We start from the raw sequence: 14,286 nt of genomic DNA on the forward strand, positions 1-14,286 counted from the left end.
TGGGGTGTATAGTGGGGTGGGCTTATTATTCATACATTTCTGGTGGGAGGACAGCTTGCTTGACTGCAGATATCTCCAGTTTAATGGAATTAAAAACTAGAGAATCCCACCTAACAAATGGTATTGGGGACTAGGGGATCAAAGTTCAGGAGGCAGAGCAATCTGCCAACGAGAAGATAAAACTACATACCAGGTGTGTGGAGCTGGAGCAGTAACCAGCTGCTGGAAGGCTGATATCTCTGGTTCTGGGAACAGTAGAGACAAGCTACTAGTGTCCATCAAAGGGGGAGAGTCCCAGCTTTTGAAATATACCCTCAGAAAAACACTAACACAGAACCTGAAATATCTGACTGGAAAGAGCAATTAACAGGCTTAGTTGGTGACCACTGCTTTGAAGTGAGATATCTCTGGTTCCCAAGGGCCCTTAGACTCCTGGGGGGGGGGGGGGTTCTGGGTACTCAGAACCCCCCCCCCCCCCCCCCCCTGCGTGCGCCACTGTTATACAGTGAATAATACCCCTTTCCCACTGCAGCTCTTAAACGGTAATTTGCCGTTTTTTTAGGCTTAGACGGGTAGAGCTGCAGTGGGAATGCTCCAGGTTGCTTTACCCGGTTAAAAATACAGGTTTTTTTTGTAAATGGGTAAAAAGCAGAGTTTTACCCGTTTAAAAGTTGTTTTTTCGGCAGTGGGAAAGGGGTACCCTTTTACCCATTAAAAAAAAACAGTATGGGGTCCCCCCCCACTGCCATAACCAGCACCAGGCTGAAAGAGCCGGGGCTGGTATTAAAAAATCAAGAAACCAGACAAATAGGACTTCACTGATTTTTTAAATCCAGGTCCGGGGCTGGTTCCCAAAATACGGGGGACAAAATGACTAGGGGTCCCCCGTATTTTAAGAACCAGCCCCAGGCCAAACCAGCCAGCAGGGTAATGCCACAGCCGGGGGGAGAGTTTTTATACAAGTCCCCCCGGCCAAAGCAGTCAGCCCTCTGACCGGTCAGCCTGGCAAGGGGCCCTGGGGGAGTGGGGACCCCCCCAATTAAGGGGTCCCCCCCTCCAGGACTTACCTGACCAGGCTGAATCCTGGTGCTGTCCCCGGTGACCCTGTGCGGTGGTCACCGCGCTGATTGAAGTGTAAAAAAAAAAAATAGAATAAAAACGATTGTCTTTTAATGTGGAACTATGAGTCCCAGCAAGCCTCTCCTGCATGCTGGGACTTGGAGAACCACAAGTCCCAGCATGCGGGGCATTAAAGGGCCCTCTGGCACTTGTAGTTCCACAGTAAAACAAATAGTCAAATAAACACACAGACACACAATAAAAATAAAACTTTAATACATCCAAAGCCCATACATACTGATACTTACCTATCTTGAGCCCGTCGGTAGGTCCCTGGGTCCGGTGCCTTTGTTCCTGGGTTCCGGGCTGCAGGGTCCGGGGCTGGTCCGGGGCTCCAGGGCTGAAGAGTCCTGGATCTGAAGAAATCCATGGGGGACCTATGGAAGGAAATCCTACTCACCAGGTCCTCTGGCGAAGATCCCGTCATCTTCTCTGTCTCCGCCGTAGTCCACCGCATCAGCCGCCGGCACCCGATCGGACTGAGAGGCGCAGGGATGTTTCATCTTCCGCGCCTCTCATCCAAATGATTCTATTGGCCGCCTAGCGGACAATCAGGAGCCGACTTTCTTGGAGCAACCCCAGACTACTCCATGTGGTATATCTGCTTAATACAAGTGGTGTGGGGTGCGGTGCCCCTGGACTGATTGGGCTGGATGTATATTGTTAGAGGCAGAGAGGAGCTTGTATTAGGTGGAGATGCAGGTCCTGATATGCCACATGGAGTAGTCTGGGGTTGCTCCAAGGTAGGTAGCTCTTAGTTCAGATATATCAAGTAAGGAGCCATTATCATGTGGCTCCTTGCTGGTTAATTGTAGACCCAATTTAGGGTAACAGTGGTGTGGGGTGCGGTGCCCCTGGACTGATTGGGCTGGGTGGCTTTAGTGCGGCATGCCCTTACATTCTATTAACACTTTTCCCTCACTAACTCTATCTTTCTCTTATTTTAATTGCATTCCATTTTTTATTTGATCTCTCTCTCTTTATATATAGCTTTGGCTTCCTATCACTAATTATTAACACTATAGTATTTCACTGGCATGCCGCACTGGGCTTCCTAGCTTATGATAGTTTTTGGGGTGCCACACCCTGCACCCAGATATAGCACTAGGGACCCCCAATATACAGAGAAGCCTTGACATGGCTTGGGTACATATCATACACCTGCGCAGGTATATGTAACCAATATTTCTGAATTCTATTATGTAGTGTTCAAGATTGGTTACTAATACTATTCAGTGTGCTGGGGGAACCAATTTCTTGTTACTTACTCAGTATCAAAAAAAATAGCCTAGTTTACCAACTGTGTATTTATGGTGCACACCTGCTGCTGTTTTACAGGTACTGCACCCAAGTAGGTATTGTTTGCCAAACAATGCCTACTTGGGTGCAGTACTTGTAAAAAAAGCAGGTGTGCAATATAACTGTTATTATATATCCCTCCACACATGTCACATGACATCAGACATACAGTACATTGAGTAAAAAAATAGCAAAGCAAAAATCTAATTGTAAACGGACCGTTAATCTGACGCAGTGACATGATCCATCCAACAGTTATACAGTGTACAAAGACATAATGATAATAAAAGTTTACATATATACTGTAAATTTTATGGGCCATATAATAGGCTCGCTTGCTCACCAACATAGGAGGAGACAGTGCATACAATAAAAGGCTCCCTGCTATACTGTGACGTCCGGACCGTCCCCACTCCCCAGGCTATCAGAAGTCAAAGCTAGTTCAAGCAGGGCGGGTGTCCTGCCCCAGCACACTTTACACATGACGTAATGAGTGGGGTGGCGTCTTGACCTCCCACCATACAGCTGCTCATTACGCATGCATAGGAGGAGCCTCAAGGCAGCACCATGGAACAGACAGCCAGCAGGCGCAATGGCACTGTGTTCACTGCTGCTGTGCGCTTTTGACTCAGGGTGGCACTGGCAATAGTTGGGGGCTGCTCCCTTACTTTATGCACTGCGCTCTTCAGGCCTGGTGCTCGACACGGCCACTCCTATTGAGCGTGTCTAGAGTCGGCCCTGCGCACACATATTCTGCAGTGCTTTACAGAGAATATTCTGAACATTCATGCCATGGTGGGCATCAAAGCCATAACCTCAGTGAAGGGAGGCAGTAATGTTAACAATTACACCATCCGTGCTGCAGCTTGACTCACAGGTGTTGATTGTAGATGCAGTGATGCCATGTTTTGCTACTGTGCATGCACCAAAGTCCTTCTGTGCACACTAGGCGATGAAGTAGCGGCCGCGGACAAAAAGCAGTATGTATGACTGTGGGTGCATGTAGTTAGCGTTTGGTGGGGGAATAACTTGAGTGGCTAGAAAAAGGTGTCTCAGGGCGGTTTACTAAAGCCCACACAAACTCGACAACTTGGGTACGCTGTCAATAGAATTATCTGGGGGTCCTAAAACTATTTTGCTCTGGGACCCCATCAGATAATAAAACTAATTACAGGACCCTAGCAAGTTCCTGCATCACATGTGTAGCCAGCAGACAGCACATACATGGCAGCATTGTGGAGGCACAAAATGATGGGAGGCGTCTAAAATAACAGACAATTCAACAGATTGAATCACTGACTGAGATTAGAAAAGTCATCAACCTGATGGTCAGCAGCATGGAGATGCGACCCCATGCTGAGAAGGTCGAGGCCCACTGGGGTCAGGACCCAAAGTTTGATAACCTCTGGAATTCTCTATTTCGGCTGTGCCACTGGTCAAAAGATATTTAGTGTACACACTGAACATTATTGGTAAATAGGTTGTAAATTATATTAAGTGTACACACTAGACTGCATTTGAAAACATATTGCTCAGAAGGGTCTTCTGAGCGATATCTTTTAATTTGTTGTCTAGTCTGTTTGGGGCTTAAGACTGTCCTAGTGTTGGAGAAAGAAAGAGCCTCGCACCTTATCTGAGGGGGTATTCAGACCTGTTCACATGGGGCGATAATGAAACGACTGTGCTTGCATACGGCTCATAGTAGTACACATGCGCAAGACCATCTTGCGATAAAATCCTACTACTTTTTTATCGCTGGCCGTACACATGTTGATTGACATGAAGCTGGCAGTTGGGGGTGGTAACCGTCCATTTTCTAGGAGTGTCAGAGAAAATGCAGGATTTCCCAGGTGTTTGAAGGGATTCGGCATGAAAAGCCAGCGGTCGGGATCCCGGCGTTCAAAATCCCGACGCCGGAATCCCGAACGCCGAAATCCCGACAAGGGGGGGACGGGGATCGTCACGCAGTGGGCCCGGTGCTCGCCACGCAGTGGGCCCGGTGCCTCGCTACGCTCGGCACACTAATTTATTTTCTCTCCGTGGGTGTCGTGGACACCCACGGGGGGAGAAAGTGTCGGGATTTCGGCGTTCGGGATTCCGGCGTCGGGATTTTGAACGCCGGGATTTAAACTGCATCCCGTTTGAAGAGAAGTTATGTGACATCAGCTGTTTTTTATCGCACCCACAGGTTACGTCCTGGGTTACGTACAGGCTGCATACACTGAAAAAATCATTAGATGGTGAGCAGCTTGCATATGGATTTGCTGCAAATCACCGATCAGCAGTGGTGTAAGTATCGCTCTGCAATCCCAGCAATGGCGGGGGGGAGCAGACGCCACTGGGGCGCATGGTCACGGTGGATCACACCCATCATGCTACAGTATTTACAGGCAGAGCTGCCGGGCAGCTCCGCCTCGGCCCCTCCATCCTAAGCTCCTTACACCCCCCCTCTGCCCATGCCCCCTCGTGCCGCCCATGCCCCCTCATGCCGCCTTACCCCTCCACTTAGCAGAGACTCGCAGATCTCTGCAGTGCGGTCCCGGCTCCCCTCTTGGCTACTGCTACTTTGGAAATGGACCATCATAAAATGTCCGCCCCCCCATACAGCAGATAACTATCAATAGTGAACTCAATAGAAATAAAGTAGACGGCGCTAAAGGACACTATAGACACATAATGTTGTAATAAAAGCAAAGTACAAATTTATTTAAACAATTATCACAGTATTCAGTCAATTGTAAAATCGAAAACACAGGCCGGTGATATATATATATGGTTAAAAAACCTAATGGTGCATAACTAACAATTCAAAAGCATCTCTTAATATGCTACATATGGTTTGCACAGAGAAATGTGCGGTATTTTAGCTATCCTATACTATGGCTAACCATAAGATGAGGCACATATATTTTGCAAAGCTTTATAGGCAATCTAGGCATGCATAGGGTTAATTTCCAGCAGTCTTTGGTATAAGACAATGTTAGTCTGTGAATGGAGGCTCAAAAAGCGTTTTAAACAGACACACATTGTTATGCACAGCCAAGGGTTAATTTCCAGCCAAACTTTTCATTAAAACTCAGTCATTAGAGCCATAGATAAGCTTAAAGATGTTAGAAAGCTTTTTTAGTAAATGGATGCAGAGAGTTATACTTACTGTATGCTCCGTTTGTAATCCACTGCTAGGAGTTGATTCTGTTGCCCACGCCTGGAGAGGGTTCCCGGCTGTTTGAGCTTGTCAGCCTTATCTCGAACGCACTGCTCCGGCTTCCGGGTCTCCCAGCGGTGTTGCAGAGTGTGAATTAGCAGATAGAATCTCCTGGATGACGCGTTTCCCCGCCTCTTAGAGTGTCAGCGGCTTCCTCAGATGTTCTGTGAAACTGTCTGCTGTATGGGGGTGGACATTTTGTGATGGACCATTTTCATAGCAGAAGCAGGAGGGGAGCCGGGACCGCACCGCAGAGTAGATCTGCGGGTCTCTGCTGAGTGGAGGGGTAAGGCGGCACGAGGAGGGACAGGGATGTTAAGTTTAGGCAATGATGTACAGGGGTTAGGGTTAGACATTAGCAGGGAGGGTTAAGGTTGGGCTGCAGGGGATGAGAGGTTAGGGTTAGTCCGCTAGAAGAGAGGGCTGGGGGAGGGATTCCCTCATTCGGGATGCCGGCATATGTATTGTACAGTATCTCCATGGATGACTTTTGCATTTAAAAAAAAACACATGATAAAAGATAAACTTAATACAAAATAGAGCAAAGAATTTGTGTTGAAACTGAACTAAAGGGGCATTAGTGAGAAAACAGTTACAGGTAAGTCATGAGTTTGTGTGGGGGCCTCCAAAACTGGGCGAGGAAATGAGTTCTGCAATCGGAGCTGCAAAGCTAAAAACTCCACGCCCAAATGTATTAATAGAGATTCTAGATACTGCTGCTTGTCTCAACAGGCACAGAGGTCTGGACTTCCTGCAGTTACATCTTGCTCCTTGGTGTCACAGAGGTTCACCGGCACTGCACAACGCTCTCAGTTAGCTATTCGCACTCCCAGTCTGAGCATGAAGGGACATCACTGCATATGCCAATCACAGCAATCCCACTTTGCATGCTATTCACCAGATTTCCCTCGAAAACACCAACATGGGCACAGCTTATGTTGAATATACAGTAGTTATGTCTGTCCACCACTCAAAGCTCAGCTTCAAAATCACCTGACTGCTACAACAATCCACTCTAGGTTAATCCTATAAATTCTTTTACTCTTTTCCTGTCTTTTCTCAAATTACCAGTACAACATTGCTTTTATTAAAGTCAACACCCAGTGCTGTGCTCTCTGAGATTCAGTGACTCTGCAGCTCCAGTCCATGTGATCCAGTGGGTTCCAGTTTCTCTTTACTGGAGAAATCCTTTCTAAGCTTCATTGGTTGTTATTTTGGTTCCAGTCTGGCCTCAGCACTAATCTGGTTCCAGTCCGGCTTCTACCACTATTCTGGTTCTTGTCCGGCCTCCAGCATTAGTCCAGTTCCAGACTAGCTTCCAGAACTCTAGTAATTGCAATTCTTCTCCAGAAGACTCTCTCTACAGTCTCTGCTCACACTTCAGGAGAAAGAGCTGGATCAGGTTAGGTCTATGGTTAGGATGGCATGAAACTGGGAATACCAGCAGAGCAAGGTATCTGGAAGAGGTGAAGTTGGATATCAGCAGAGCAGGATTCCAGATGAGTGAAGCTGGGGACATCAGCAATGCAGGAATACTGGAACACATTAAGCTGTATTTCAGCAGAGCAGGATTCCCAGATGACTGAAGCTGGGGATGCCAGCACTACAGGAACACTGGAAGATGTGAAGCTGTACATACACATAACAGAACGCAAGTATTGGCTAGACTCCTTTGCGAGGCCGCAGAGTCTAACTGATCAGCGGTATTCACCAGGGACCCCCGCAAGGAGGTTTGGACTTAGCTACATCTGATCAGCAGTTCACAACCCCTCGCTAGAAGCACTCACAGAGCTAAGAGGAGTTGCTGAGGATGGCTTGAAACTGTATGCACTAGCAGGGCAGGATAGCTGGATAGCTTAAGCTGGGGATTCCAGCAGGACAGGATAGCTGAATGACTTGGGCTAGAGATTCCAACAGCTGGATAGCTTGAGATGAGGATTCCAGCAGGACAGGATAGCTGAATGGCTTCAGGCTGGGGACACCAGCAGTGCAGGATATTTGAATGGCTTCAGGCTGGGGACACCAGCACGGCAGGAAAGCTGAATGGATTCCGGCTGGGGGACACCAGCAGGGCAGGATAGCTGAATGGCTTCAGGCTGGGGACACCAGCAGGGCAGGATAGCTGAATGGCTTCAGGCTGGGAACACCAGCAGGGCAAGATAGCTGAATGGCTGGAGCTGGGGGTTCCAGTAATGCAGGAGAGCCAGTTAATGTAGTTTGGAACTAGGCATACAAGCAATGTAGGAGAGCCAGGTAGCTTGTGTCAGAAACTGCGGTGCTCATCGCATCGGCGTTCCTTACCCGCTCACTGGTGTGTCTGTGCTGTCCCCGGGTACTCTCCATGGCAGGATCTGAGTGGCATTGCCCTGAACTATTGCCAGCGTCCCACGCCACATGGGTGCCGCCATGACACCTGCAATCACATGACTCTGTTGTCCTATGATTTCCCTGTGACCTTGTTGCTCTGACCTGTGCACTGAATCATGTGACCAAAGGTGTGCACAGGTACTTTCTGGACTTAATTGCTGCTGAAGCTTGCAGCCAATCATAGACCTGCTGTGGGAATATAGGTAAGGCCTCTGGCCCATTAACCCTGCCTTGAACAACTTGTCTGATCCCTGTGTGTATCCAGTCCTTAACATTCCAAGGCTCCAGGATCCTGTCTAGAGTCCCTGTGGTTACCCTGTGCAATCTGCTGCTGATATTAAAGCTCCCCGGTTTCTTTTCATCTGCCAGGTTACCTTCCTCGCTATCTACCATCTCCAGCTCCCAAAGGAAAAGGATAGAGCACTCCAGCATGTTCAAGCAGAGTTTGCTGTTGCCCATAAAGGGCCATACCACCTTTTGACTCCCAAGTCAACACAGGCATCAATTCTCCAGTTTCCTGTCAACTCCTGCGTTGGCTCCCAGGCCGTCAACAGCCATGTCGGCTCCCAGGCCATCAACTAGCTCCCTAGAGGGGCGGCGGTGTGCGTCCTCCGACCTTTTCATACCCCTACTATCCACGTCGGCGTGGAGTTGAGAATATAAAGTGTGGCGAGCGCAGCGAGCCACCGAACCCGAAGCGTGGCGAGGGGACGCCTATACCTGTGAAGTTATACGCGTGCGCTCGCCACGCTTCGGGCTCGGTGGCTCGCTGCGCTCGCCACACTTTATATTCTCAACTCCATGCCGACGTGGATAGTAGGTGTATGAAAAGGTCGGAGGACGCGCACCGCCGCCCCTCGCGGGCTCGCTGCGCTCGCCACGCTTCGGGTTGGCGTCAATCGTGGGGTGGCGTTGAGGGGGTAAAATTGGGGGTCTGGGGAATATTTTACATTAAATCCAATGTAAAATAGGGTCCCAGGGACCCTATTCACATTTCATTCAATGTAAAAATCGGGTCGACCGCGTCGGTCGCATTGCATGCGATTTGGTCGCATGCGATGCGACCGACGCGATTTTTCCGACACGACCACCCCGATGCAAATCGGGGTGGCCGTGCTAGGAAACAAGTACCGGAGCTTTTTTAATGAATGGTGTAGTAACAAATTTGATATTCAGAGGGGAAGGGTTAATGTATTCTGGGAGCCTGTAATGCACAATGTTTTACTTGTGTAAATAATATTCATAGCTTGTGTATCCAAATCTATGGGTTTATTTAGACCTGATTGCATGGCTGCGATTTCGCAGGACCGGAAATAATCGATCATACATATCGTAGCATGTCTGCTGGGAAGCCATCCTGCTATAAAATACATCATCTTTTTTTTTATCACTGGCCATACACAAGATGATTGAAAGGAAGCTGGCCTTTGGGGGTGTCACACGGCTATTTACTGGGAGTGTCAGGGAAAACACAGGCATGCCCAAGAGTTTAGGAGGATGTGTGAGTCTGGCCACTATCAGCCTGTTTCTATCACACTGTCCGAGTAGGTCTTGGGCTACGCACAGACTGCACACACCGGAAAAATAGTTTGTTGGTGAGGCGTTGTGTTTGGATTTGCGGCTAATCGCAGGGCTACGATTTTTTTGCAAGTTTTTTGCAGGATTGCACAGGGCAGGATTTGGTGGCGATTACCTGATTGCAGGGCTCTACAAATTAGCAGACCAGAGATCAGGTCTGAATAACCCCCCTAGTACAGAAACGAAAGCATAGTATACTTCAGTTTGCAAATTCCTTTTAAATGCCAATTTAGTTGGAAAATTTAAAGTAAAGATAACACTGGCAGTGAAAGGAGACTGGATAGATATGTATGAGTATATTTTGACTGAGTCCCAAGCTTTCAGTACAACATTTTGGAAATGAATTGGTCTAAATTAAAAAATGATTGGTTGGTATTCTAAAGAATCCAAGAAAGCTAAATGTCACAAAATGGAGGTTCACAGAACTCCCCAGCCGCGCAATGTCATACCTATGGCGCTACACTAAGTGCTGTCTGTCACCAAACTTCAGATAAGGACAGTTCATATGGAGTAACACTGGCACTGCGGGCACAGCTAGGTGGGGGGAGTTGACGAGACTCTGGTCAGAGGCGTGGAGTCTAACACCACCAACGGTTTTCTCCAGGGACCCCCGCAAGGAGGTTTGGACTCCACTGCATTCGGTGGCGGCCCTCTGACCTGAGTTCCCCACAGCTAATTGGCCAGTCACGGGAGATGGATGGTGACTAGTGGCAGTGAGCTTGGGTCTTGGAACAGAGGAACTTGGAACTTGATATTTGGTCTGCGCTGGCCTGGAAGGACGGAGTGATAGCAGTGGCTTGAGAGCCGGCATGGAGGGTTGACGGCCTGGAAGCCGACACAGTACTGTAGATGGCCTGGGAGCAGGAGGGAAGTCCACGGCCTGGGAGCCGAAGGGATCTTGACGAAATCGCATGCAATGCGACCGACGCGATCGACCCGATTTTTACATTGAATCAAATGTGAATAGGGTCCATGGGACCCTATTTTACATTGGATTTAATGTAAAATATTCCCCAGACCCCCAATTTTACCCCCTCAACGCCACCCCACGATTGACGCCAACCCGAAGCGTGGCGAGCGCAGCGAGCCCGCGAGGGGCGGCGGTGCGCGTCCTCCGACCTTTTCATACACCTACTATCCACGTCGGCATGGAGTTGAGAATATAAAGTGTGGCGAGCGCAGCGAGCCACCGAGCCCGAAGCGTGGCGAGCGCACGAGTATAACTTCACAGGTATAGGCGTCCCCTCGCCACGCTTCGGGCTCGGTGGCTTGCTGCGCTCGCCACACTTTATATTCTCAACTCCACGCCGACGTGGATAGTAGGGGTATGAAAAGGTCGGAGGACGCACACCGCCGCCCCTCGCGAGCTCGCTGCTCTCGCCGCGCTTTGGGTTGGCGTCAATCGTGGGGTGACGACGGGGCCATATACAATGTGAAATGGGTCATATTGGCCCATTTCACATTGTTTCCTATGTGAGATGGACTTAATCAAGTCCATCTCATCTTGTGCCATTATAATGGCACAAGACCGACGCGATGCTCCCGATTTCAATGTTAAAAATATTTTAACATTGAAGCCTATGGCAAAATCGCGGGCATCGCGTCGGTCGCGTCAGGGGCCATGTTAATGGCCGCGACCGACGCGATGCCCCCGATTTTGCCTTTGCCGGCAAAATGGACCTGATTTCAAAGGAAAAAGCTCTGGTACTTGTTTCCTAGCACGGCCACCCCGATTTGCATCGGGGTGGTCGTGTCGGAAAAATCGCGTCGGTCGCATCGCATGCGACCAAATCGCATGCAATGCGACCGACGCGATCGACCCGATTTTTACATTGAATCAAATGTGAATAGCGTCCCTGGGACCCTATTTTACATTGGATTTAATGTAAAATATTCCCCAGACCCCCAATTTTACCCCCTCAACGCCACCCCACGATTGACGCCAACCCGAAGCGTGGCGAGCGCAGCGAGCCCGCGAGGGGCGGCGGTGCGCGTCCTCCGACCTTTTCATACACCTACTATCCACGTCGGCATGGAGTTGAGAATATAAAGTGTGGCGAGCGCAGCGAGCCACCGAGCCCGAAGCGTGGCGAGCGCACGCGTATAACTTCACAGGTATAGGCATCCCCTCGCCACGCTTCGGGCTCGGTGGCTCGCTGCGCTTGCCACACTTTATATTCTCAACTCCACGCCGACGTGGATAGTAGGGGTATGAAAAGGTCGGAGGACGCACACCGTCGCTGCGCTCGCCACGCTTCGGGTTGGCGTCAATCGTGGGGTGACGACCGGGCCATATACAATGTGAAATGGGTCATATTGGCCCATTTCACATTGTTTCCTATGTGAGATGGACTTAATCAAGTCCATCTCATCTTGTGCCATTATAATGGCACAAGACCGACGCGATGCTCCCGATTTCAATGTTAAAAATATTTTAACATTGAAGCCTATGGCAAAATCGCGGGCATCGCGTCGGTCGCATCAGGGGCCATGTTAATGGCCGCGACCGACGCGATGCCCCCGATTTTGCCTTTGCCGGCAAAATGGACCTGATTTCAAAGGAATCCGGGTCCATCGCGGGCATCGTGTACCTTAACTTTAAGGTACACGATGCCCGCGATTGTGGCCATTCTAGGAAACAAGTACCAAAGCTCCACTTCTGAAAATCCTTTCATATGAACAAATTTGTTTGAAAAATATTTCAGCCACTCTCAGATTTAAACAATATACTCAGACATGTTCAACATCTTGCACACACAGAATAATTTATTGTGCAGTGCACTCAGGGTGCTTGTATATTAAAGTAGCACACTGCTCAACACAGCAGATTCAACTGACTGGTTTAAAATGCACATATACAGTTTCTATGTTCATTTAGTCCATAGGGTTGTACCGTGTTTAGTTGGCTATATTTTTTTATTCTAATTATAATAAGGTCCATCCCCTATCACCTCCTCTAGGGTTGGCTCGCTAAGCAGCGGTAATTCGCTGTTTAGCGAGTCTTCCAACGCTGTCCACTGGACGAGAGAAATGCCCACCCCCAGGCCACCCAGCAAACTGCCGCTTTGCGAATGGATGTTTTGCATAAACATCCATTTGCAGGGTAGCAGGCGGGGCCGAAATCATTTGATGGTTGACCTGCTCGCAAATCTAAGTCAGTCTGGGCTGACTTAGACTTGCAGCATCCGGATCTGAGAACTAGGACTAGATCCCGGCTGCATTCTCTTGGCCTCATCCAGCATTGTCATGGCAGCCCCCTCCCGCCTCCACCCCCATCCCCCCTCCCCGTGTGAGGGACAAACCGATTATGCAAGTCCGCAAAGGTGTTCAGAGAAGCCCTGCACGTGCGCATATGAGAATATGCACATGCGCAGAGCTTAAACATCTGTGCAAACAGGCTGGGTACCGAAACATCTACAGTGAGGGCCAAAAGCACAGTGTCAATCATTTTTATCTCATAGCGTAGAAAGCCTGGGTCTGTGGCTCTTTATATATCATTTTAAATATATATATTTAGCTTGTCACCGTTTAATAGTACTAGCTGAAGCAGGTGTTATGCTTATGGAGTAGTTGCCCTTCCATTCCTTACTATTCCTTTTCCCCTATTTGTTATATCAGCATGGTTGCCTCTTGAGAAATATGGCAACTGGTGATTATTGTGAATACGATAAAATGAATGTCTAAAGGCTGGTGGATGGAGAAGTTGGTGCGTTAAATAATGTTCATAAATGTAAACTTAATCTGTCAGATTGGTTTCGTTATTTTTCTTCTTTCTGCAAAGCTGCTTGTTGTCTAGTATTCTAAGTTTCTAGCAGTGTTCTTTTTGAAGTGGCTAGTTTTGTTTTAATATTTATTACTTGCTTGAGGGTGTGAATTTGTAGGAAGTGTATGTTATTTCCCATGGTAGCTTGTATAGTTCAGATTGATTGGTTTTGAATGTTTCTGTTGATAGTTATAGATGTATGTTGGACTGAAGGGTTGTACTTAAATCCTACATGATAATAGAAATGCAGAGATCTCCGTTACATACACTACCGTTCAAAAGTTTGGGGTCACTTAGAAATGTCCTCATTTTTTAAAGAAAAGCACTGTTTTTTTCCCCCAATGAAGATAACATGAAACATCAGAAATACACTCTATACATTGTTAATGTATTACTATACTAGCTGCAAACACATAAGTGTTTTTTGGTGTCAAAGTATATTTCAACCTTCTATACACTTCCAACTGCAGACAGGACTTATTCGGAGTCTACACCTCTAGTGCAGGCATGTCCAAAGTCAGGCCCGGGGGCCAATTGCGGCCCGTGCTGTCATTGCAAGTGGCCCTCAGCCTCCAGCTGGAAGTGGGCAGAGCATCAGATATGGGAAGCACAGCACAGAACACTAAAGGTGGGGCTCCGGCGAGTGCGCCTTTATCTTGCTGTCTGCTGCAGTGAGGAGGTGCCGGCCGCCACAGTCCGATGTGTTTGGCGTCCTACCCCTGCTGCTGCAATCGCATATCACTCTACTCCTCAATCATTGACAGCAGTGTTTGGGGAGGGGGGCAGCAAGGGGGAAGCTTGCTCCTGTAACATGCAGACTGGTGGAGGGCAGCATCGGGAGCCCAAGCATCTCCTGTCCTTGCAGTGCCTGCTTTGCCTCTCCTTCCTCTGGCTCACACAAGGGGCTGGGAAACATATAGAGAAGGGAGGGGGCAGAGTGGGGGACATTTTGTGA

Source organism: Crinia signifera, chromosome 1 (assembly GCF_055691185.1).
Source record: "Crinia signifera chromosome 1, ASM5569118v1, whole genome shotgun sequence".
Classification (NCBI taxonomy): domain Eukaryota; kingdom Metazoa; phylum Chordata; class Amphibia; order Anura; family Myobatrachidae; genus Crinia; species Crinia signifera.